At 44.7% G+C, this 24,865-nt stretch overlaps 1 protein-coding gene and 1 pseudogene across 1 annotated transcript in view; both read right to left on the reverse strand.

Annotated features, from left to right (window-relative positions):
• The window catches only part of LOC118980496 (gap junction alpha-3 protein-like), a 132,008-nt gene extending 114,305 nt beyond the window's left edge, over positions 1-17,703 (reverse strand). Inside the window, exon 1 of the mRNA XM_037037123.1 lies at positions 17,656-17,703. The gene's annotated coding sequence lies outside the window, so the exon portion shown is untranslated. The remainder of the gene's footprint in view (positions 1-17,655) is intronic.
• On the reverse strand, positions 14,510-22,130 carry LOC118980499 (gap junction alpha-3 protein-like; annotated as a pseudogene).
• Positions 22,131-24,865: the final 2,735 nt, after the last annotated feature.

Consider the following 24,865-nt stretch of genomic DNA (forward strand, 5'->3'; position numbering starts at 1 on the left):
CCTGCTTTTTCACTAATAGTGTACAAGGGTTCCTTTTTTTCCACATCTTTGCCAACACTTGTTGTTTGCTGATTTATTTATGATAGCCATTCTGATGGGTATGAGGTGGTATCTCATTGTGGTTTTAATTTGCATTTCTCTGATGACTAGTGAGGTTGAGCATCTTTTTGTTTGTCTATTGGCCATCTGTATGTCCTCTTTGGAGAAGTGTCTATTTACATCCTTTTGCTATTTTTAAATTAGGTTCTTTTTATGTTGAGTTATATGAGTTCTTTATAAATCTTATATATGAACCCCTTATCAGATGTATAATTTGAAAATATATTATCTTATTCAGTGGGTTGTCTTTTAATTTTGTTGATGGTTTCCTTTGCTGCAGAGTGACAAGATTACTTTAATGAGAAATGACTACATCTGCCTTCATCCATTCATCCATCTGTATCATTCATTCATTCATTCACTGAAGATCAGTAATGAGAAAGACAACTATGTAACAACTAGCATTTTACAAACTCATCGAGTGAGAGATAGTTGTGAATAAGAAGGGGGCTACATAGCCAACCTGATAGTTCATGTGGCTACTTGGCAGGTGTAACAAGCACAGTGACTGAGAGTGACCACATAGGATGGTCTGATCATAAGTTCCTAACTGGGCAGCCACATCTGAGGCCTACATCTTCCTTAGCAAAAGGTAAGCCTTTGCCTTTTGAGCCCTGTCCACTGTTCTTCTGCATCTAGGATGATGCACTTTGAAATGCCAGAGAAATCTTTTGTTCAAAACACCCTAGAGGCACAAGCATACATCATGCAATATTTTTTCATGTTATCTTGTTTCCTGGATTATCATTTGTACTTACTGTAAATGTTAAATGCTAACTCTCCTATACTCACCAGTGTAAAAGTATGCATCTCTCCATTTGCTTTTTATTAAATTCTGGAAATTTCCCTGCTTTGCTTTCTCCCACCTCCTCAATATACCCCCTATTGATTTTGTGTACCTTCCTCATGCCCTCTCCTTCCATTCTAAATGCATTTTAAAAAGTGTGAAACCATTTTCTTTTCTTTTTTTTTTGCAAAACCATTTTCTAAAGCATCTTCTCAATCTTTTGAGATCTTGTTTACAAGCATGTCCTAAACATTTTGGCTCAAATAAACTCTAATATAATTTTTTATAGGTTTGGATGTTCTTTTAGTAATGAAATAGTAATGAAATAATCCAGAATGTGAAAGAGACACTTTAGTTAAAAGGAGTGAGTCCATGGGAGTTTGTCAGAGAGGCTGACTAGGTCTGGAGGGTCTTCCCTGAGGAAGGAGGCAGAAGGTTGAGGGTGCAGAGGGGGAAGACTCAGTAGGAGAGGAATATGGCTCCTTCCATGTGCACAGAGTAGGCTGGAGTGGCTGGAGTCCAGTCTCCAGGCAGACAATTAGCTGAGAGGAAAGCCAAAGCCAGAGCACTTGGGCTCTCTGATTAGCTAGAAGGAAGGTGGCAAAAGGTTCTGTGTGAGACTTGCCCCACCTCAGTCATGGTCATGCCCATTGTCAGTGGGTCCCCATTTAGCGGGGGAGGGAGAGGATACAGTGTGAGGGTGGAGGTAGGTGAGGGGGTAGGAGTTTGTCCCCCAGAGGAATTAAGCCCATTATCCACATTTAGCCCAGAGTGGGGACAGGACTACCCACTCAGGCCAGGAACTCTAGAAAGTGAAAGACAACCATGAAGCCTTCACCTGATAGGAGTACCCCTCACCCAGGTCCTTTGAAAGAGATTATGGGTCTTAGAAAACCCCCATTCTCAATCCATCTACCAGCACTGTGATTCTCATTCAAGGAAAGGGGGTTGAGCTTGAAATCTGTGAAAAGGCTGAAAATTTGTTTTGTATGTTTTTATATCTCCAACCCCAGGGAAGGGTCTGGCACTCAGTAGGGGCTTTTGGGGTGGGTACATGAATGGGTGGGTGGGTGGACAGCACACACAGGGTCACATGAGCCAAAAAGGTTACAAGTACAGTGCAGTGTCCCAGTCCAAGACCAGAACATTGGATCTAGGCCACCAAGTGGTCCAGGGTGCTCTGCACCTGAAAGAGCAAGGCCCAGGGCCAGAGAGGTAGGTGATACAGGGGTGACAGGGGTCTAGGCTCATTGTAGACCAAAGGCAGAGATGGGTGTCCTAACCTAGTAGCTTGGGAAGGCACTGCACCCCAGCGATCACATGCTCAGGGAGGGGAGGAGACAGACCTGCTCTCCTGTGTGGGCTTTTCCTCAGCATTAGGAAAGGAAAGCCTAGCCCTAAGGGGAGGGTAGGATCAATGTGAACTTTGTTCATCACTCTGTCCCCAAGAGTCTCACACAATGACTGGCACAGGGAAGGCAAACAGTAAGTGATTCTAGGGTGGAATGAATGAATAAATGAATGAATGAATGAGTCTAGAAAAACTAGATCTGAGCTGGGCCATATTATTCTTAGGCTACATGTGAATACATATATTCTCAGGCTATATCTCTGGCCTTTGCCTGGTCTGTCTGGTATAAGAGTTACACATAAATTCCCATAAACCACCCAGTGGTCTTTCCACTGTGCAGAGCTGAGTGTTGATAATGGCAAACCTAACTAGCTTCACAAGGAGGAAGATTTCTGGGAGATACACCCTCCCCTCCAAACCATGTGTACAAATGCAGGGCAGACAATGTGAAGAAGGAACAGCGTGGAAACACAGAGCACGGCCCTCCACAGAGGCCAGTGTGTTAGACCACAGTGACAGTGTTCCTCTGACACTTGGAGACCCAGATGGGGTTGTTTGGCTTAGGGTTGAGTCCAAGAATGAATGACATAGAGCTGGAAATCTGTGATTAGGCAGCTCAGGAAGCAGCCAAGAAGAGGGCAATCAGGACTGGATGGGAGGGCCAGCAAGAGGAGCCACAGTGTTGTCACCAGGGGCCAGCAGCCCAGCATCAACCTACCCCTAGGATCCCCTCTGTGAGCAGCAGTCTGGTCTCCTGAGACATGGATCTAGGACAAATGCAAACAAAGAAAGTGAATACCTTAAAGCAGCCTCTTCTGCAAAAGGGCTGGTGGTTGCACACTGAACTGATGAGGAAGTCTGGAAGTTATCTTTTTCCATGTGGGTTTGGAGTTCTCTGTAAGCTCAAGCTGATAAAAGCACTGAGAACTTGTTATTTCTTGTTTTAAATTCTCCTGAGATGAACTACACAGAATCTTAGGATTTCAGAGCTAAAGGGAAAAAGGATAAGACCTTGAAGGTTTTTCCCTTTATCTGGAGTTAGAGAAAGTGGTGACTCCCATCCTAATACACACATTAAATCCCTCTCTCTGTCTCTATCTCTATATATCACTCTGTCTCTGTCACTCTCTCTCTGTCTCACACATGCACATACACATCCAAAATAAATACTAAAATGTAGGTGGGGTGTGCTTTCTAAATGTTTTTTGAGGATCTTGAAAGTGAAAATTCCTACTTTAGGGCTGCTTTAAAAACAGTTCTGCTTTATTCTGTCATAAACGACCTTGTGGCACATGTGTTCCTGAAGACACTGTAAGTTAGGGATGATGAAACACTGAGGCAGGACCTGGGAGTGCTCCAGGGGAGCTATGCCCTCACCTTCCCTCTCCAATGGCATTGCTTTCCTGTCTCCCAGCCCTGGCTGCCTAGCTCTTCCTGTCTCTGCAGGCTGTGGCAGAGATTGAGACTTTTTCTAAGGCTTGCTATAAACATGTAGACACTTCCACTGAGCGTGTGCCAGAGGGTCATTTTACCATTTATTTTGCTTTAAACTTTCAGGGAAACTTAGAAGGAAGGGTACATCCATTGTGCCAGAAAAGAGCCTTTCTGGAGTCCCATATTTGAAAGCACCAGCACAGTGGAAACCCCTTTTACTCTCCCCCTGTCTGTCCTGAATGGGGAGAGTAAAAGGATGCCTCTGCCACCTGTAGACAAGGGTCTCAATGAGATCCATTTTCTCCCCAGCATTCCCCGACTGGCACCATCATTCCTGTGCAAAGCCCTCCCTCCACACGGCCAAATCTTAATCTGTTTTAACCTGATGAACTCTACTGGCCTTACCATGACAACACCCCAAGACTCCACCCTACTACAAAGGTCCACAGGCCTCTAGTGGGTGGCAGCTGGCCTGAGTGTACCCTAAGACTTTTACTCAGTGACCTCAGACCCAGAAATCACACCAAGTTTATATCTGTATCAGTGTAGCAAACACCACTTCCCCCTACTTGGCAAACTCACTGAGAACCTACCTTACATACTGCCAAAGGTACTGACTGAGCCTAACAGGCAACTGGCAGGCAGAAGCTGCTCATGAGGTGACTTGGACTTTTTGCTGACCTTTCCCTAGGCTCAGTACTGGTGGAAGTTGGCCTTGGTATGCAGCTTGACTCTTTACAGGCCCAGCAAAGACAGCCACAAACTGTGAATTGCTTCATAGCTCCTAACAGGTTGCCCAGGGCCAGTGACAAGCAGTATCTGATATTGATCTGACCTGAGTCCCTCCAAAAGGCCTTAAATACAATGCACCCAATGGCAGCCTTCAAAACATATCAAAGCATGACCTAATTAGCTTCACAAGCAGCTCACGCAAAAGGAGATCTCAGCAGGCACCAGATGCTGCTGGGGCAAATTCCACTTTGTGGTGTCAGCCTCCATACAGTAGCTCAGGCACTATGGTCGGGGTCAGTCCTCATAGTCAGCCAGTCTGAAGGTCAACATAGTGAACAAGGGGTCAACCACAATCATGCTCAACTACAACAGGAGATTCTACATAACCCACAAAAGGGACTTTCCTGAAACACCTAGCTCAGAAGATCAGAAAATCTGCACCATTGAGCCCAGTAGGACACCTATAAAGTAAGCCGCCATACCAAGACTAGAAGACATAAAAGACTTACCTAATACAGAGAAAGAAATACAGTGAGGCAACCAAAATGGGAAGACAAAAACGTACCACAAATGAAAGTATAGGAGAAATATAAATACACAAAATATAAACACACAACAACAATTAAATGAAATAAAGGCAAACAATCTACCAATGCAGAGTTCAAAACAATAATTAAAGGACATTCAAGGGAATTAGGAGAAGAATGGATAAACTCAGTGAGAACTTAAATAAAAAGATAGAGAGCATAAAAAAGAATATAGAAACCATAAAAAATAACCAGTTAGAAATGAAGAATGCACTAGAAGGAATCAACAGCAGATTACATGAAGCAGAAGATCAAATCAGCAATTTGGAAGAAAAAGTAGCAGAAAGCACCCAATCAGAAAAAAAAAAGAAAAAAGAATTTTTTAAAAAATAAAAATAGTTCAAGGGACCTATGGCACAAATATAAAACATAAAAACATCCACATAAAAGGGATACCAGAAGGAGAAGATAAGAAGCAAGGGATTGAGAATCAATTTGAAAAAACAATGACTCAAAACTTCTGTAACCTGGTTAAAAGAAAAAAAGAAATGCAAGTCCAGGAATCACAGAGAGTCCCAAACAAGATGAAACCAAGGAGGTCCCCACCAAGACACATAATTAAAATGGCAAAGGCTACAAACCAAGAGAGAATTTTAAAAGTAGCAAAAGAAAGGCAGCTAATTATCATAAAAAGGAGCTCCAATAAAACCATAAGCTAATTTCTCAATAGTAACATTTCAGCCAGAAGGAACTGGCACAAAATATTCAAAGTGCTGAAAAGCAAGGACCTACAACCAAGACTATTCTACACAGCAAGGCTATTATTTTAAATTGAAGGAGAAATACAGGGCTTCCTAGAAAGAAAAAAAAAACAGAAGGAATTCATTACTACCAAATCAGTATTACAAGAAATATTAAAGAGACTTCTTTAAGAAGAAAAAAGAAAATAAGAAGAAACATAATTATAAAAAATAAAATGGCTGTAAAAATAACAATCAAAAGTGACTTTTTCAGAATCCTTACCTAAGGACATCCTTTCATTGCTTTTAGAGAGAGAGAGAGGAAGGGAGAGGGAGAAACATTGCTGTGAGAGAGAAGCATCAATTTGTTGCCTCCCATATGTGCCCAGACCAGTGATCACACACACTAAGACCAGGGATTGGACTCGCAACGTAGACATGTGCCCTGACCTGGAGTCAAACACACAACATTTTGATTACAGGATGATGTTCCAACCAACTCAGGGCTTGATAATCACTTTAAATGTAAGTGGACTAAATGCTCCAATTAAAAAGCATAGGGTAGCTGAATAGATGATAAAACAAGACTAATATATATGTTACCTACATGACACCCACCTCAGAACAAAAGAAACACACAGATTGAAAGAAAAAAATGGGAAAAGATATTTCATGCAAATGGATATTTTTTAAAGCACTGGGGTAGCAATATGTGTACAAGAAAAAAATAGACTTTAAAGGAAAACTGTCATACAAGTCAAAAAAAAACATTATACGATGACAAAGGGATCAAGTCAACAAGAGGATATAACCCTTGTAAATATTTATGCACCTAAATTTATACATGCATATATAAGTACCTAAATATATAAAGCAGATATTGAAGGACGTAAAGAAAGAGAAACAGAAATACAGTCATAGTAGGTTAACAGTGAGGCAGTCATAGTAAGAGACATTAACATCCCATTGAACTCAACAACAGCCTCAAATGACACATTAGACCAAATGGATTTGTCTGATACTTGCAGAACATTTCACCCCCAAAAGGGCAGAATATACTTTATTTTCAGGTGTACATAGAACACTTTCCAGGATAGAGCTCGTGTTAGGGCACAAAACAAGTCTCAGTGCATTTAAGTAGGCTGAAATCATGTCAAGCATCATCTCTGACAACAATGGTATGAAACTAGGAATCAATTACAAGGAAAAGGCTGAAAAACACAAAAATACAAGGAAGCTAAATAACATGCTGCTAAAAAGTCAAGAGCTTAATAGCAATATCAATAAAGAAATCCAGGAGGTCAGAAGGTGGTAGTAAGGTAGGTGGGAGCTGAACCTACTTGCTGGTACACCCAACTGGAACACCTCATCGATGTTCTGAAGAACAGAGTGAACAGCCAACGGAACCCCAGCTTGTATGTAGTTTGGAAGTCAAAAGCGTAGAGGGTGTTGAAAAACAGACAGTAAGAAGATTGGATTGGGATGGTAAGTTCACTGGGACTGGTGCAGGGACCAAGGCTGCTGTGGTCCCCAGACTGGTCTGGGGTTGACAGCTGAGGTTGACAGCTGCTGCAGGAGCTTTGGAGGAGAGCCAGATCAGTGATTGTAACCCTTCAGCTCCCTCCCCTACCAGAGTAGGGAAGGCAGGCTCACACCAGGAAAGACCTGGGTGCTTCAAGTCACTGGGGGAAATAAAGACACAGGGGGAGATGCACAGAGGTGGTGTTCTCCCTCTGGGACTGTGATCAACAGATAGGACATTACCAGAGAAATTGGGGAGCCAATTGACACCTAAAGAAGGGAAAAGAGTTGGGCCATGATAGATCCTGACCCCAGATAGTCTCTGGACTGGTCAGAGAGCTGGGCTGTGTGAAAAGCCAGGCACTTGTTCAGAATGGAGAGTACAAACAAGAGGAATTCACTAAAACAAACAAAAAGCCTCTCAGCTGCTGTTTAAGAAACTCTCATATGTAATAGATGCAAACAGACTAAAGGATTATGGTTCAAGAAGAACAACTCAAAGCCCCAAAGCCAATACTTCTAAGTGACCAAGAGATAGCCAGCCTATCAGATGCACAGTTCAAAACACTGGCGATCAGTATGCTCACGGAACTGGTTGATTTTAGTCACAAATTAGAGGGACAAATGAAGGCTAAACTAATTGAAATTAAGGAAAATACACAGGAAACCAATAGTGATGGAAAGGAAGCTGGGACTCAAATCAAGGGAGTGGACCAGAAGGAAGAAAAAAACCTACCAAACAGAAAAGAATGAAGAAACAAGAATTCGAAAAAATGAGGAGAGGCTAAGGAACCTCCAGGACATATTTAAATGTTCCAACATCCATTCAGGGGCCCCAGAAGGGGAAACGGAACAGCAACATGTGGGAAACTTACTTGAACAAATAATAAAGGAGAACTTCCCCAATCTGGTACAGGAAATAGACTTCTAGGAAGTCCAGGAAGCTCAGAGAGTCACAAAGAAGTTGGACCCAAGAAGGAACACACCAAGGCACATCATCATTACATTAGCCAAGATTAAGATGAAGGAGAGAATCCTAGAAGCAGCAAGAGACAAGGGGACGGTCACCTACAAAGGAGTGCCCATCAGACTGTCAGCTGATTTCTCAAAAGAGACTTTACAGGCAAGAAGGGGCTGGAAAGAAGTATTCCAAGTCATGAAATCCAAAGACCTACATCTAAGATTGCTCTGTCTAGCAAAGCTTTCATTTAGAATGGAAGGACAGATAAAGTGCTTCTCAGATAAGGTCAAGTTCAAGGAGTTCATCATCACCAAGCCCTTATTATATGAAGTGTTAAAGGGACTTATCTAAGAAAAAGAAAATAAAAAATATGAACAGTTTGCTGTGAGAAGACAGCAAACACACAGTTATTAACAACCACACCTAAAACAAAAGCAAACTAAGTGGACAGCTAGATCAGGAGTGGAACTATAGAAATGCAGTTCACATGGAGGGTTAGCAACAGGGGAGTGGGAGGAGGATAAGGGGGGAGAAGGTACAGAGAATAAGTAGCATAGATGGTAGGTAGAAAATAGACAGGGGGAGGGCAAGAATAATATGGGAAATGTAGAAGTTAAAGAACTTATGACACATGGACATGAACTAAAGTGGGGGGAGTGTGGGTGGGAGAGGGTGTGCAGGGTGGAGAGGAATGAAGAGGGGAAATGGGACAACTATAATGGCACAATCAATAAAATATATTATTTAAAAAATCTAACAGAAAACTGTACTTGAAAAATAATTAAATAAAAAAATTGGGAAAAAATAAAAAAATAAAAAATCTGGCTTAGAAAAAAAAAGAAAAAGAAACTTGAACACAGTGGTTGGGACAGTGAAGAGGGAGAAGGAAGGGTGCAATTTGCTCTTACTCAGGGCACCTCTCAGACTGACCAAAGTAGGACAACAGGGGCTCAGAGGGGTAGCAGTCCCCAGAGAGACTTAATTTAATAGGGGAACTAAAACTACTCTGGAGGGACTCTGAGAGTGTGCAGCACCCAGGCCAGCAAATAGGGAGGAGGTGGGGTGTGAATTGCTTCTAATTAGTGCACCTCCTGGCGGTACAATATGGTGGATTAAAGGTGCTGGGCTGGTGCAAATGGACAGTGGGGGCCTGGCAGCACATGAAGGGCCTGGGCTGGAGGCTGGGCAACTGTAAATATTGTGGCCTAGACCTACCCCCATCCTCACAAAACCACAGGAAAGGAAAAAAAGCAAAGCCCAGCTCCCCTTTGCCTACAGCATAGAGGAAGACCAGAGCTTGCTTAGTGGGTTTAACGTCAGCAGGAGGCTTTTTTTTCCTTCCAAGAGCGAGACGATAGACCTGGAGCTGTGAAAGAACCATAGACAGATCCAGAGGATCACAAGGCTAAGGTCAACAACTGAGAAAGAGACAAATTTCACTTTTGTATCCTATAGAACTTGCATTTTGTTGTTTATTTAAATTTATTTTTTGATATTTGTATTTCTTTTATGTGGTTATAATTTTTAAATTTCTCCTCTGTTTAGTTTTTTTTGGTTTTGTTTGTTTAATAGCATTTTTTGACTTGTTTTCCTTGTTCTCTCTTTGGTATTGCATTTTAATTTTTCGTCTTTCACTTCCCTTGTATTCCAATAACATACTACTCTTGGTCTTTTACTTTCTATTCTTTTTATTCAGATCATATATTTCTTGTCTTATTATTGTTGTTCTAGTATTACTGTAAATAATTTTTGTTCCATATTATTGTAAATACTACACAGCACCTCTCCCTGGTCTTGGCCCATTTTACTATCTTCCTGAGCTTTATTACCATTGTGGTTAACTCCATTCTCTCACACACTATGCCTAGTTTCTATTATTTACTCTCACTATATCTCACCACCTAACCTCACACTAGTGCTCTGTTTTCTGGAATTAGCTTACATTCTTTTTCTCCTCTAACAAGAGTCTCTTTCCACTTTTATAAAAAGTGGCGACTTGGGTGAAATATCTTGGTTATTGCTGTGCTTCTCCAAAGGATCTCCTATCTATTCTCTACTTGTTGGTACTTTAAATCCCATAGAATACTCTCCCACTATCATAATCCATTTTGCCTTTGACCTGTCTCTGATCACATACAAGATAAGATGGGAGCTGTGAACACCAGTAAACCCACTAGAGGAGGGAATCCGCCAACAGGCAAAACCCAAGTACAACAAGAGAACCCACACAGACAGAAGAAAGAGCAACCCTAGAGCATCCAGACAAGGAGATCAGAGACCACACCACTGAATCCCATAGAATTCTTACTATACAAGTTCACCCTACAAAGACAAAAAAGAGTCACCTAAAATGGGGAGACAAAGAAAAAACCTGCAATCAAAAGTAATGGAAAACTCCCCATTAGAAGAACTAAATGAAATGGAGGCAAGCCAACTATCCGATATAGAATTTAAAAGAATGGTTACAAGGATGCTCACGGAAACTACAGACAACTATAAGGAACTGAGTGAGAATTACAACAGTATGGAAAAGGAAATAGAAACTATAAACAAGAACCAGGAAGAAATGAAGTTTACAGTTTCTAAAATAAAATGCACACTAGAAAGAATTACAAGCAGGCTGGATGATACAGAAGACCAAATCAGTGAGGTAGAAAGAACAAGACAAGGTAGAAAGAACAACCAGGTAGAACAGCTGCATGAAAAAAGACTAAAAAAATATGAAGATAGCTTAAGGGAACTGCAAGACAACAATCAAACCATAGGAATATCAGGAGAAGAAAACAAGTAAGGGATAAAAATGCTGTTTGAAAAAATAATGACAGAAAACGTTCCAAACCTGGGGAGGAGAAAACTATGCAAGTAATGCAAGTTACTATGCATAGTAACTATGCAAGTTCAGGAATCACAGAGGGTCCCAATCAAGATAACCCCAAAGAGGCCTACTCCAAGACACATCATAATTAAAATGCCAAGTTTTAAAGACAAAGAGAGAATATTAAAAGCAGCAAGGGAAAAACCAGAAGTAACATACAAGGGAGCTCCAATAAGGCTAGCAGCTGATTTCTCAACAGACACACTTCAGGCCAAGAGAGAATGGCAAAAAAGTATTTCAAGTAATGAAGAGGAGAGTCCTGCAACCAAGACTAATCGACCCAGTGAGGCTATCAATGAAAACGGAAGGTGAAATAAGGAGTATCCCAGACAAAAGAAGACTCAAAAAATACACTTGCACAAAACCAGTTCTTCAAGGTATGCTAAAGGGGCTGCTATAAGAAAAGGGAGGAAAAGAGTGAGGGAGAGAGGAATACAGGTACAAAAGGAGAAAAAGGAATAAGTACCTATCAATAATAACCTCAACTGTTAATGGATTAAATGCTTCAATCAAAAGACATAGGGTAGCTGAATGGGTAAAAAAACATGACCTGCAATTATGCTGCCTGAGAGAAGCACCTCAGAAAAAAAGACTTACACAGACTGAAAGTGAAGGGATGGAAAAAAATATTCCAAGCAAATGGACAGGAAAAAAAAAGCTGGAGTTGCAATACTTATATCAGACAAAATAGACTTCAAAACAAAAGCCATAAAAAGACACAGAAGGACACTTCACAATACTCAAGGGAAGAATTCATCAAGAAGACATAAATATTGTAAACATATATATGCACTCAACACAGGAGCACCCAAATATATAAGGAAAATCTTGGAGGACTTCAAGAAAGATATAAACAGCAATGCACCTATATTAGGGGATTTTTACACCCCACTGCCAAAATGGATAGGCCATCAAGAAACATATATAAAAGACACATGGACAAAGCTAGTGGAGGTAGGGTTGAGGGTGAGTGATGGGGATGAGTGGGGCAGGGGCATGGTGGGGTGAAAATGGGGAGAACTGTACTTGAACAACAGTAAAAAAAAAGAAATCCAAAGATACCTTGATATAAGTAAATATAAAAGCCACCAATCCAAAATGTATGAGACATAGAAAAAAGTGCTCCTATGAGGTAAATTCATAGTACTACATGCCTATCTCAAAAAACAAGAAAAATCTCTAATAAAAATCTAACCAATCACCCAAAGGAATTCCAAAAGAACAACAAACCATAAAGTAAGTAAAACTTGTAAGTGAAAACATAAGTAATAACATGTCTTGTAATTGTTCTCACAGCACACCAATGGATGGCCAGGGAAGTGACTCACATGTCATGTCACCATCATTCAGAGTTCTTGGGTCTAGGAGATCAAGGCATAATCCACGTCTCACTTGTTTGCATAGAACCATTTTTAATGGCATATTTCGGCAGTATCTTGATAAAACAAAACCCAGGAACTCCACTTATCTCTAGATCCCAGATCACAGGTGTTTACGTCTGGGAGCTCTGCATTCTAGGTCGAATTCTTTCCACACAGCACAGACAGCAAAGAAGTCCCTGCACATCCCGATTGCATACTGTAAGGTCAGCCCCTGAAAGAGGGATCACTGTGGAGTCAGGTAAGTGTTTTTCCATTCTTGTACTTAAACACACAGTAATGAGCACATAGATCAGGAATCATTCCTGGCACTTATACCTAAAGGGAATCTCTAGAAAAAGGATTTTTAAAACATCCCTTAAAGGGAAGCAGAAGGAAGCATCATTCCTAACAAAACCAAAGAGCTGTGCAGAGGGCCTGGTGCTGCTGGACCAGCCTGGGGTGTCCCTCCCTCTGTCCTGGGCTCTGTGTCCACCTGACTACCCCTGAAAGCATTTCAATTCACTTCAGCTTCCAGCACCCCCTCAGAGCCCTTTACTCAGCTAAGAATCCAGCTCTGTAGGGGCCTCCAGCAGAAAAGCAACCTCAATTACCCCAAAGGGACCTCAGGAATTCCCTAAACCCCACTCTCCAGCGCTGCTGTGCACACAACTTTCAAAGATTCCCAGAAGAATTCCCAGAGGCCACCTGGAGTCCTGGGTCTTGTGTCCAGGGCCTGCCCACACCCTGCACTTACCTGATCCTCCAGCACACGGTCCTTGTAAACACTGCTCCCACCTCACATAACCAGACCTTCTCTACCGCTGCCCTGCTGGAATGCACCATGCAAATGGCAGCCCACCACCAGCCAACTCCAACCCCACACTGCCCTGCCTGCCACACCTGACATCCTTCCTGTATGTTCAGCTACAGCCCAGTCCCCACCTGCACCTGTAGCACCATGGGAACCTAAATCCCCACCTACAACTGCATCTCCACCCATGGCTGCATAATAACCACAGCTGACCCTGCATCATCATCCCTCCCCTCTCCCCCCTCCAGTTGAGGCCCAGGATAGCCTGATCTCTCAAGGGTGGAGCAGGGCCAAGGTAGGCGAACCTCATTTTATACTTACCAGGTTCTGAATGACCCAACTAGACCGTGGCCAACTGCACAACACTGGCTTCTTTGTGACATATGGGGATAAAATCCAGTTTTAAAATGCAAGAACTAAATACAACCATGGTCTCACCTTCACCCCCAGCCTTACTCTCCATCAAATCAAGGTGAACAAGAAGCTTCCAAACATCATTAACAGTCCCCAGGGTGGAATCTAAGGGAATGGATGAGATTCACACTCACGCAGCAAGCCGCACTTTCCCCGTCTGATAACTGCTATTGCACTTTCTAAAAGACCACAGCTTCTCTGTCACAGTGCTCTTCACACTAGGGCTTCCTAGAAGCCCTCCTCAGCCAGGAGATATGAGCCTCACTGCTGAAGCCCCAGGATCCCCTGTATGTGGTAACGACCTTCTCTTCCCCGCATCCACTGTGGCACTACTTCTATGCCAGCCTCGGAAGAACTGAGACAACACTCACTGAAACGTTTTCCATCGGGCTCACCTCACTCCCCTTGTCCATATGTCAGAGAGGCTGCAGGACATGTATGGGAAGTGAGCACAGTTCAAGCCAGGCCAGTGGTCCAGTCAGTCAGTCCCACAGCGAGCTGAACGCACTGGCGTACTCTCTGCTCACATGAGTCAGAGGGCAGGAATCAGAGTCTGCTCATCAGACTGTTAGAGAGGCACAAAAGAATCCTCAGAAAATGAAGGAATCCATAAAAAGAAACAGATCAAATAGACAGTGTACAGTGTTTGTCCGAATAAGGGATAACTACAATGCGTGACTGGGGTGAAAAGTATGACGAGGACCAGGCTCAGCATGACCACTGCTGGTCCGATCAGACAGACGGGGACTGAGACAGAGCAGCAGCATGTGTGCAGTACAGAAGATGCTGTCGTCTTCCAGCCACACCCACCCACACAAGTAGCCTTCCCCGTCACAGCGGCCATCTGCGTGGATGTCAAAGCAGCGCGCGCACAAAACCACACATGCACTTCCATGGGGAGCAAACCCAGACACTTTTATTTACGCTTTAGAAAGCAAACAAGCGGCCCAAACAGAATGGTTAGGAAACAAAAACAGATTCATTTGTGCTGTTAGAAAGCTGTAGGTCATGCATTCACCTGTATAAATAATTTTTCTGGCAACAGCGGCTAACTTTGCCCATCGAAAAACTCGACAATTTCAAGTACATAAAAGTTGCGTACATTTTTCTCTGCTTTTATTTTATCTGGTACATTGTCATAGTAGTACACTGACTTGTGCACTCAACGCATTTCAGGTAAAAGAAATTCAAATCTTTGCTAGTAGGAAATGGGAAACGTGAGCACTCCCTCCATCAGCATCGTGTAACAGTACTAAATTTCTCTCGTTTTTGTCCTGAAAGGGAGAGTGGGGGACAGAGGCCTGTCTGTACAATTGAAAGCAGAAACATATCATCTGAAAGCAAACACAAAGGTGGGCCTGCCACACTTTTATTTCAGTTTCCTCAGCTGTTCAAAGTGATGTCAAGTGTGGCTGCATTTCCACCTGCTTTCTTCCCAGCTGCCTCTGTGCCCTCACCCACGAATCTGTGCCTCTGGGGAGCTGCTCATTATTGTCACTTGTCATACAGCCTGCACTTGCATATCCTGGGCTTCATGTGAAATTTCAGAATCTCAAATGACACTACACAGGCTTGCTCTAAGTCTCCTGTGAGTGCAGTTTGGCAAATATTCCGAATTAACTTCAACTCTGTGTTACAAGTGTTGAATAGAAGATAGGGCTAAGTGCAGCTGTGGCCTCCTGGGCTGCCCAGAGGCTCTTTAGAGCTCAGGACAGAAAACCTAATGCCCCCAAAATGAAGTGACTACAGACACCTGCCTCTTTGTCACTGCAGAACAGTCCCCTGAGAGTCAGAAACACCTGAGAGAGTGGCTGGATTCTGGGCTAATGGGGTGCAGTGAATATCTTCAAAGGCCATCATCAGCCCCTGCGCCCCACTTTCCCCCACCCCCCATAGAAAGCATCAATGTTCTCCCCACCCCACCAGCATGAAGGACAGCAAGCACTGACACAGAAACCAGGCCTCTCTGATGATCTTCCCCCTCCCCTGCTCCAGTGCCCTCTGTCACTCTAGGCTCTCTACCTGCTCATTTGAAGTGCACTTTGGTTTTGGTTGCTGGAAACAGGTCATCATAGAGCTGACTAGATGGCCAAGTCATTGGCTCTGGCCCGACTGCCACTGGACTTACTGGCTCTGCTTGACTGTCTGGGGTCTGTGGGGGGAAAGGGGGGTGTGTGCATCTCGACAGAGGTGGTCACTGCCTGCTGCCCCTCATCAGGAGTCACTCTCAGACTGCTCTCTCCCAAGCTGCTGCCACCCCCATTCTCCAGCAGGACAGACTCCTTGCTGCCTGCTCTTCCCTCCTGTGGGGGTGGCTGGGGGCTGCCTGGAGGGTTAAAGGAGGAAGATGTGGACACAGGCCAGGAGACCTTCCTAACAGATGCCTGCTGCTTGGTTTCCTGGTTGGCCCAGTTCTCCTCTGTCATTAGCAGGTGATGGTTACTATTGTACAATTTGTCAGGGAGGCTCTTCCCCCGTGTCAGGGATGGGGCTGCCACATTGAAGTTTGTTGCTGGTGGAGGGGAGCCGGGATAGGCTGTGGCCACTGCCTGTCCCAGGGAAAGGCAGAGTGAGTATAGTAAGGAGGGCTCCCCACAGTACCGGTGGCTGTGGCCTAGCAGGAGGGCAGCGGGATCACATCTCCAAATGTTGTGGCCCCCATCCTTGAATCAGGAGTGTCAGGGCCATAGCGGTTTTTCACGTTCTGTTTAAGCTTCTTCCAGCCCAGGTGGTATATCTCCAGCATGTTGAGTAAGAGGGACAGGCAGGCCACAACCAGCATGAAGATGATGAAGATGGTCTTCTCTGTGGGCCTAGAGATGAAGCAGTCCACTGTGTTGGGGCAGGGCCACCTGTCACAACGGTAGAGTGGCTTTAGCTGAAAGCCATACAGAAAGTACTGTCCAACGATGAAGCCCACTTCAAATAGCGTCTTAAAGATGATGTTGAAAACATAGGTCCGAAGCAGGGCCCCGGCGATGCGGACACTTCCCTGGTCATCCCGCACTGGGGGCCTGTTCCTCTGGACTTGGTCATTGTCTCCCTTCACTTGCTCTTCTTCGTGCCCTCTCTTCTTCTGTTCCATGCGCACAATGTGCAGCACATGCCCCAGGTAGATGAGGGTGGGCGTGGACACAAAGATGATCTGCAGCACCCAGAAGCGGGTGTGGGAGATGGGGAAGGCCTGGTCATAGCAGACGTTCTCGCAGCCTGGCTGCTGAGTGTTGCAGGTGAAGCCTGACTGCTCATCTCCCCACACTGACTCCACCCCAGCTCCCAGCAACAGGATCCGGAAAATGAACAGGACTGTCAGCCAGACCTTGCCAATCACCGTGGAGCGCTCCTGTGCAGCATCCAATAGTCTCCCCAGAAGACTCCAGTCACCCATTGCTGCACACTGTCAACCTGTAGGAAAACATCCTTGTTAATATGCAGGCAGGACAGGTGAGCCGTAGTCCAACAGCTCTAAGGGGCAGGAGATGTTGTGCATGGGAGTTGGAATATCCTGTAACTGGTTGCTGCACACATCCCACTTTCCAGTGCTGGCTGTGAGCAGGGCTTTCACACACGTGTGTGCATGAACATGTGTGTGCATTTGTATGAATGTGACTATACGTCAGTGTATATGTGTACTGGGTATGACTATGCATGCATGTACATGTGTCTGAGTTCTCTACATGTCTGTGTGTGTTGTGCCACATAGGGTTAACCCAAGGTCTACAGCACTGATATAATGCTGAGCTATGTTAACCTACACAAGCTTGGATTAAATGAAACAAAGACAGATTGCTTAACTCAGTTCAGTGATGAGGAAACAAGCTAGAAAGATAAGTGACTTGCCTAAGGGACACGGACCTCTCCTGACCTCTTCACTCCTCCCTGGACTCTTCCAGGCTCTGTCTCTACAGGAGCTCTGGGGATTCCAGTGCTGTGGGCTGTTCCTAATCTTGCCCATCCTGCTCCTGTAAGGTTAGAGCAGCTTTCTCCCAAGTTGCACCATGCCCATTCCACCTTCATAACTACTGCCTTATTAATCTGTCACCTCCTCCACTTCAGACTTCCCGTTTGACTTTTTCTCTTTGCAAATGTTGCATAAATGCTTCAGTCAGCTCGCATGTATTCCCACTGCCCAGAGCTGCATCAGCAAGGTGCAGGCCATGGTCATATACAATGAACTGCACTCGGATGGAGGGAAGTAAGACCTCTGGGCCCTCTTTCTGAAGGTGACAGTGCTCCTTGGACACAGGGGACCAAGCGTACATGGAGTCCTCCATGTCACCTCTGCTCAAACAGGCCAGATGCTCTGACCAGAATTAAGGACTCTGCTGCTGTTCTCGTGGCCAGTCTGTGCAGTAAGGAAAGTGGGCTAAGCTGTGAGTGTGCATACAATTCTCCAGGGCAATGAACAAAACTCTATCCTGTTGAACCTTAAAATGCTTAACAATATGACTTTTTAGTAATTGGTTTAAATGCAAATAAATAAACAAAACCTTACTACCTCTGATCTAAAAAAAAAAGCCAATGTTAACCCTCTTTTAGAATAAACTTCCAACTCCTTGTTTTGCTCATTGGAGCTCTGCAGAGAAATCTTAGTCTTCATATATCTAACCAGCCTCCCTACCCCATATTGTCACTGCTGTCTGCTCTTCTGTCCATGACCTTAGGTGGTAACAAGTTTTCATTGAGAAACTTAATTACTGAACATAAAACAACCCACTCTCCTGTGAATGATGTCAGATGTCAAGGAATTATTCTAGGTTACATCCAGTTTCTTCTCCAAGCTATCAGTTATGAGTGCTCCACAGAACCCACAGCCATCCCTCTGGGCTTTTGGGAACGCCATCAACCCAGACTGTCACAAGGCCCATAACTGGTCCCTTGGCCCTAGCCTCACCCTCCACTCTACAGGACAAAGGGCCAGTGCCATGGCCAGGGTACATGACCCATGAGGACCTGGGGCAGACCAAACTTCCTGTGGGTCCTGAAACTCTACCTCTGTGCCTTTGCAGGTGCTGTGTTTTCTATTTTAAACAGACTCACCCTGAATGGTGTGGCTCAGTGGTTGAGTGCCAGCCTGTGAATTAATGGATTTCTGGTTTGATTCTCAGTTTACGGCACATGCCTGTTTTGAGGGCCAGGTCCCCAGTGGTGGATGCATGAAATGCAAATACATATTGATGTTTCTCACCCTTTCTTTCTATCTCCCTTCTCCTCTCTAAAAACTAAATAAATAAAATCATTTTTAAAAATTAAAAAAACATGGAGTCTATCTTGAGATGTATTAGTGGAGATGTGAAAATTTAGAAGAATGGAGAGTGACTCTACAATGGCAGAGTGATTTCACTGAAGAAAAATATTAATATTAAAAGGTGTAGCCAAGGTAGAGAAGGATTTGAGCTGGCCTTGGGAGATGTGGTTTTGTGTAGAAGGAAAGGTGAAGGGAGCGCACTTCAAGAGCAGAATGATGTTCCCACGGCGGTGGGGATACATGTGATCATTGAAACAGGGCACTGGGTCAGAAAGCAGTGAATTTAATGGCTGCTTGAGCACATGGAGCTAGGCTGTGGCCATGTTTGCACACAGTAGGCATTCAGTAAGCACTGGTGGTGCACATGAACCAAAGCCCTAGAGAACCACTAATGCACATAGGGTAGAGAGATGCTGAAGTGTTGTTGAAGAAAGAAGTCCACAGTGACTCAGGGAGGATGTGGTGACCTCAGAGTGAGTGTTGAAGGCTGAGCTGGATGACAGGAGGGTGAAAGAAAAAGAGAAAAAACAGAGAGGAGACACTCTGAGCATAAAAGCAGCGTTGTAGTGCCTGACTAGAGCCAGGGATGAGAGAGTACGAATGAAAGACAAGTCTTACATGTCCAAGCCTTTTGAGTGGGAAAGTTATGGGGGGAGGGTGCAGGGGGAGTATTTAAAAAGAAGGACACTGGGGGAGAGGTGCTAACTTGAGAATGGAAGAGGAGATGAAGACTGGTTTGGTGACTGTGTGGATTAAAAGCAGTGGTGGGAGATTTGAGTGAAAGTGTTCAGCAGGAAGCCAGAGATAAGGGGTTGGAAGCAGCTGGAAAGAGGGTTCACAGGGTGGCTCCTCCTCTCCTAGGTGAGGACCAAAGTGCAAAGAACAGTTTAGAGACACATGTCACAAAAAATGCAGCACAAAGGGAAAAAAAGGATACAGAATCGACTCATTGCCCCTGGGGCCTGTAAAGGTGGTCTACCTGTGGTGGGTGCTTTGTGAAGGGCACCTGATCTGACAAGGTGGGTGAGGGCCAAAGACTGAGCAGAGCTGGAGACCAGAGACCCTCTCTGCAGCCAGTGGAGGGAGGAGACCTCTCTCAGGGTGCCCTGACAGGTTCTGCCAGAGAGTCCACCATGTTTGTGTTCTATTAGATTCTTGGAATTTGTGCCTGGAAACTTGTTTTATCCTTTACATTTTATTTTCATTATTGCTTCCCTCTTAGTCTTCTTGCAGAGTTCTTTTGGGAAATTTTAGATGTAGGAGGAAAATGGTTGGATAGTTCCTGAGTGCTTGTAAAGACCAGACACCTCAGGGCCAGAAGATGCAAGGAAATCTGGAGGGGCTGGGAGGGAGAGAAGTCACCCAGGACCCGGACAGCCTGCCTCCCATTCAGGCCTCAGAAGGCATATTCCCTTGAGAGCAAGAGTGAGAATTGGGGTGGCTTGTTGGAGTTAAGGAGGCCTGTGGAGGTCTTCGCAGAGGGGACTAATGGTGTCAACATTCTTCTGAGCCTTCAAGAAGTAAGGGAATGGAAAAGAGACCCTGTGATCTCACATTGAGGAGGACACGGATGGTCCTCAAGTGACCAGTCAATGACAAGACAAGGACAAAAACAAAAGTCTGGGGAAAAGCTTAAAGAGGCAAATTCAATATGCTACTCCATTTTGGGGGGTCTTTGTTCATACCTAAGATTCATCTCAACTCAACTTTTTCACACTATTATTGGATTGTTATGGAAGTTAAACTATCTAGAATGTTCTAATAACATCTTTGTGCATTACAAGTGCTGCGTGTTACTAATGTATTTATATGGGATTCTGAATAAAATTCTAAATATATTTATTCTCTGTTTGGTACATGTTCCAGTAATGGTAACACACAAAACCTAATTATTATTTTAACTTCTTACATGTGTGAGGCTATAAAATGGCTGTGATAAATAGAGAATTAATTTTAAGGGTTCAACGTAGGAAGTAAAAGTTATTTTAGTAAGAAAATGAACATCACTTAAATGTTAGTAACAGTGAAGGATACTGAGTCAAAAATCTCTCCTATTGGCAATCCATGAAACTTTCTCATGTGCTGTTACAACAACTTGGTGCCACCAACCTTTGCTGGTTGACCACACAGCACACCCACTGGTGCTAATGGCACAGCCTCTGTGAGTTACTTCACAGGAACACGTGCTCCCCTCTCAGTGGATGCTCACCTCAACATGAACTAAACTGGGCACCCAAAAGTATGGGCTGATGTGCACTTTGAACACACCAAGCTTTGGGATTGATCCCCCTTTTCCTCTTAAGCTTTTAATGTCTGTTTTGTAATGGTTCTCACAGCACAGAAATGGATGGCCAGGGAAGTGACTCACATGTCATGTCACCATCATTCAGAGTTCTTGGGTCTAGCAGACCAATGTTTGCATAGAACCACTTTTAATGGCATATTTTGGTGGTATCTTGATAAAACAGAACTCTGGAACTCCACTTATCTCTAGAGCTCAGGTCACAAGTATTTATGCCTGGGAGCTCTGCATTCTAGGTAGAATTCTTTCCACACAGCACAGACAGCAAAGCAAGTCCCTGCACGTCCCTATTGGGTACAGTCAGGTGAGGCCCTGAAAGAAGAGATCGCTGTGGAGTCAGGTAAGTGTTTTCCCACTCTTGTACTTGGATTCAGAGTAACCAGCATAAACATCAAGAATCACTCCTGGCATTCACAGCTAAAGGGAATCTTTAGAAAAAGAAGTTTTAAAACGTCCCTTAAAGGGAAGTAGGAGGCAGCATCATTCCTAACAAAATCAAGAAGCTGTGCAGAGGGCCTGATGCTGCTGGACCAGCCCGGGGTGTCCCTCCCTCCGTCCCCGGGCGCTGTGTTCTCCTCAGCCTCCAGGGTTTACAGTCTTTGGAGCCCTCATATAAGAAATTCTAGAGCACGTCCTGCTCCCCACCTGTGGGGGAATGCACCAGCCAAAAGCATTTCTCCCAGCTCCCCTGGCCACCCACTAGGAAGGAACCTTACACTCGGCTGAGAACCAGGCTCTGCAGGGACCTCCAATATCTCAGGAACCTCTGTCACCCCAAAGGAACCGCAGGAAGTTCCTGAACCCCACTCTTCAGTCCTGCTGCACCCTTAACTTCCAAAGATTTCCAGTGGAATTTGCAGAGGCTGGTTTGTATTCAGCCATCTGTATTCTGGGTCCAGCCCAGGCCCTGTGCTTACCTGCTGCGCTGCTTGGTGCTTCTCAGGACTGGGCTCCTACCGCTCTGGACAGAGACTTTCTCTACTCCGCCTGGGCCTGGAGTGGCCAGGAAGTGCAAGGTAACCGTAGGCCACACCCACAGCCCACTCAGCCCCGCCTTCCACATCCTCACACCCTCCTTGTTCACCTGCACTTGCATACCGACTCCCACTTACATCCCCACCTGCACCTGATCCCCACTCTCACTCGCAACCAGGTCCGCACCTGCATCTGCATTCCCACCCACACCTGTACCTGCTTTACCACCCTTCGTTTTTGGAACAAGCCCCAGCCAGCTCTGGGCATGTGGGCGGGGCAAAGCCCCTGATACTGGTAGGAAGGCCATGGGCCCCAGGTCCTGGCGGCTGCTGCTCCTTACAGGGAAGGGTGAGGCACGGGGATCCCTGATCATGGTGGCTGCTTCCCCTGACAGTGGAGGTGAGAGGTGAGGGCACTAACTAAGTAGGAGTGGTCAACCCTAAGGGGGACCATGGGGACGCAGTCCAGGAACTTCAAATAGCTCAGCCAGCCTGGCCCCCTCAACCACACTCACCCGGACCACGGTCAGAGAGGCCCTTGTGCTTTTCAGAACTTGTTTCCATGTGCTTGAGATCTGGTCCCGCTGAGGGGACAGGGAAGGTCCCCATGGTCACTCATTCCCATGGATCCTGGTGACTGCGCAGGGGCCTAACCTGCTGGCCTTGTGATGGAAGATTAACGTCTGTCTTCTTTGCTCCTCAGTGTTGACATCCCACCACTTGACAGAGAAGCTGGGACACAGGCCAAGAGCAAGGAAGGACCCGCTGTGACTGTGCCAGCTCTGCTGGTGGTGCTCGGCTCAGGCTGGTCTGCACTGCGTTGCTCCCCAGGGTCCAGCATGAGCCTGGCCTGCAGGCATCTTTCAAAGCTGTTAGAGGACTTAACTTCATTGGCCATTCTAAAAGCTGGAAATGAGCTTTGAGCTTCCTTTACCAGTGGTGCAGTTATTGCAGGAATGGAGCAAAACTGGAGTCTCTGGTTTTTTTTTTTTTTTTTTTGGAGCAGCTTCCATGGCTGCTGCCTTCATCAGGGCTGAGATCTGTCCTGATTAGCAGTCTGCCTGCCCTGGAGAGTTTACCTGCCCACATGTCCCAAGGAGAAAGAAAACCACGTGTCCACAGGCACACCTGGAATCTCTTCCCCTTGTGGAACTCCGAAGTGTATGTTTGTAGTAGGTGGGAATTTGGTAGACTCTGTTTTTTTTAACTTGAGTAATATTACTTGACAAAGCCTTCCAATATTCTTTGCTCTCTCTAAGAAGCATAACAGCAGTTTTTATTTATTTTTAATACAAAATAACTAAAGTTCATAATGCTTATAGTCTCCTTACAACTATCATTGGTGTTGCTAGTATTTTAAACTTTTCATTAAAACATAATGTTAAAATGATTTGCTTTTAAAAAGTAAATACAGAAGCATACAAAGTCAACAGTGGGAGTTCCACTCCTCAGCCCTCCTCTGAAGTGTCATCATGAATGTCCCGGTGTGCATCCTTCCAGTCTTTTCTGTGGCACCACAGGTACTCACACACACATGCACACTCACACACACATGCATACTCACACGGAACCACGATGGTTTGCAGCCTCACATATTTTCCTCTGCTGTTTCCCATTTAGTAATATGCCTTGGAGGTCTCCCGGGTCATATGGATAGCTCTGAGTTGCTCTTTTTAACACATGTACATGTAACCATCTCCTCGTTAGTGAGCAGTTACATCATCTCCAGTTTTCACAGTTATCACCCTCCCTGTCTCTCCATTAAGCCAGACGTTTTCCCTTTGTCCTGCACGTCCCATGACATTTTCCAACCCAATTCAGGGCTTTACATTTCCCTGTTGAATTTCACTGCTGATTTGGGCTCATCCCTCTGGCCCACCCAGATTTTTCTGCGCCCCATATTCAGTCCATATGCAATTCCTTCCAACTTTATGTTGCCTGTCAGTTTAAATAGCCTGCATCCTATATAGTCACTGAAGTTAATAAAAATGCTGACGATGGAACATCAACAAGGATTGTCCTCAAGCACCCATGCACATACCAACGTGGAATGAGTTGGAGTTTTGAGGTTAAATGCACTTAACTGCAACTAGTTCACAAGTTTTCATCACAAGCCCTGAGTCCAGACTAGAACTCACAATGATGGGGAAGTTGCAGGCTGCTGCCTCCTGCTGTCCTGAAGGGTCACTGCAGGGCACTGCCTCCTTCCAGGTCCCTGGGGCTCCCTCAGGATAGCAGGGCCCAGCCAGCACCAACCTCCTTAGGACCTCCTGCACCTGCACAGACACAGCCCCTCTCTGTAAATCCTCACTGTTTCCATTGCTCTGGAGTTTGTATTTCCAATCTGTAGCTATTTCCAATTTGTAGTCATTATTGCCTTACTGGGTAACCATGAAAATGAAAACCAAAAATACGTGTAAACCTATATATACTACTTTCTCTCATAACTGAAATATGAAGAAATGGTCCATATACACAATGTAACATTACTTGACCCTAAAAGGAAAGAAATACTACTACTTGTCAGAACATGGATTGACTTAGAGAGTCTTATGCTAAGTTAAATGAGTCAGACAAATATATGTTTTCACTTATATATGGAACCTAAGAAATAAAATAAACAAACAAAACAGAAAAAATTCATAGATGCAGAGAATATTTTGATGGTTGCCAGATGAGAGGGGCCTGGGGGACTGGGTTAAACAGGAAAGGACATTGAGAAGTACAA

Source organism: Sturnira hondurensis, unplaced genomic scaffold (assembly GCF_014824575.4).
Source record: "Sturnira hondurensis isolate 20B ecotype Veracruz unplaced genomic scaffold, ASM1482457v3 Scaffold0022910, whole genome shotgun sequence".
Lineage (NCBI taxonomy): Eukaryota > Metazoa > Chordata > Mammalia > Chiroptera > Phyllostomidae > Sturnira > Sturnira hondurensis.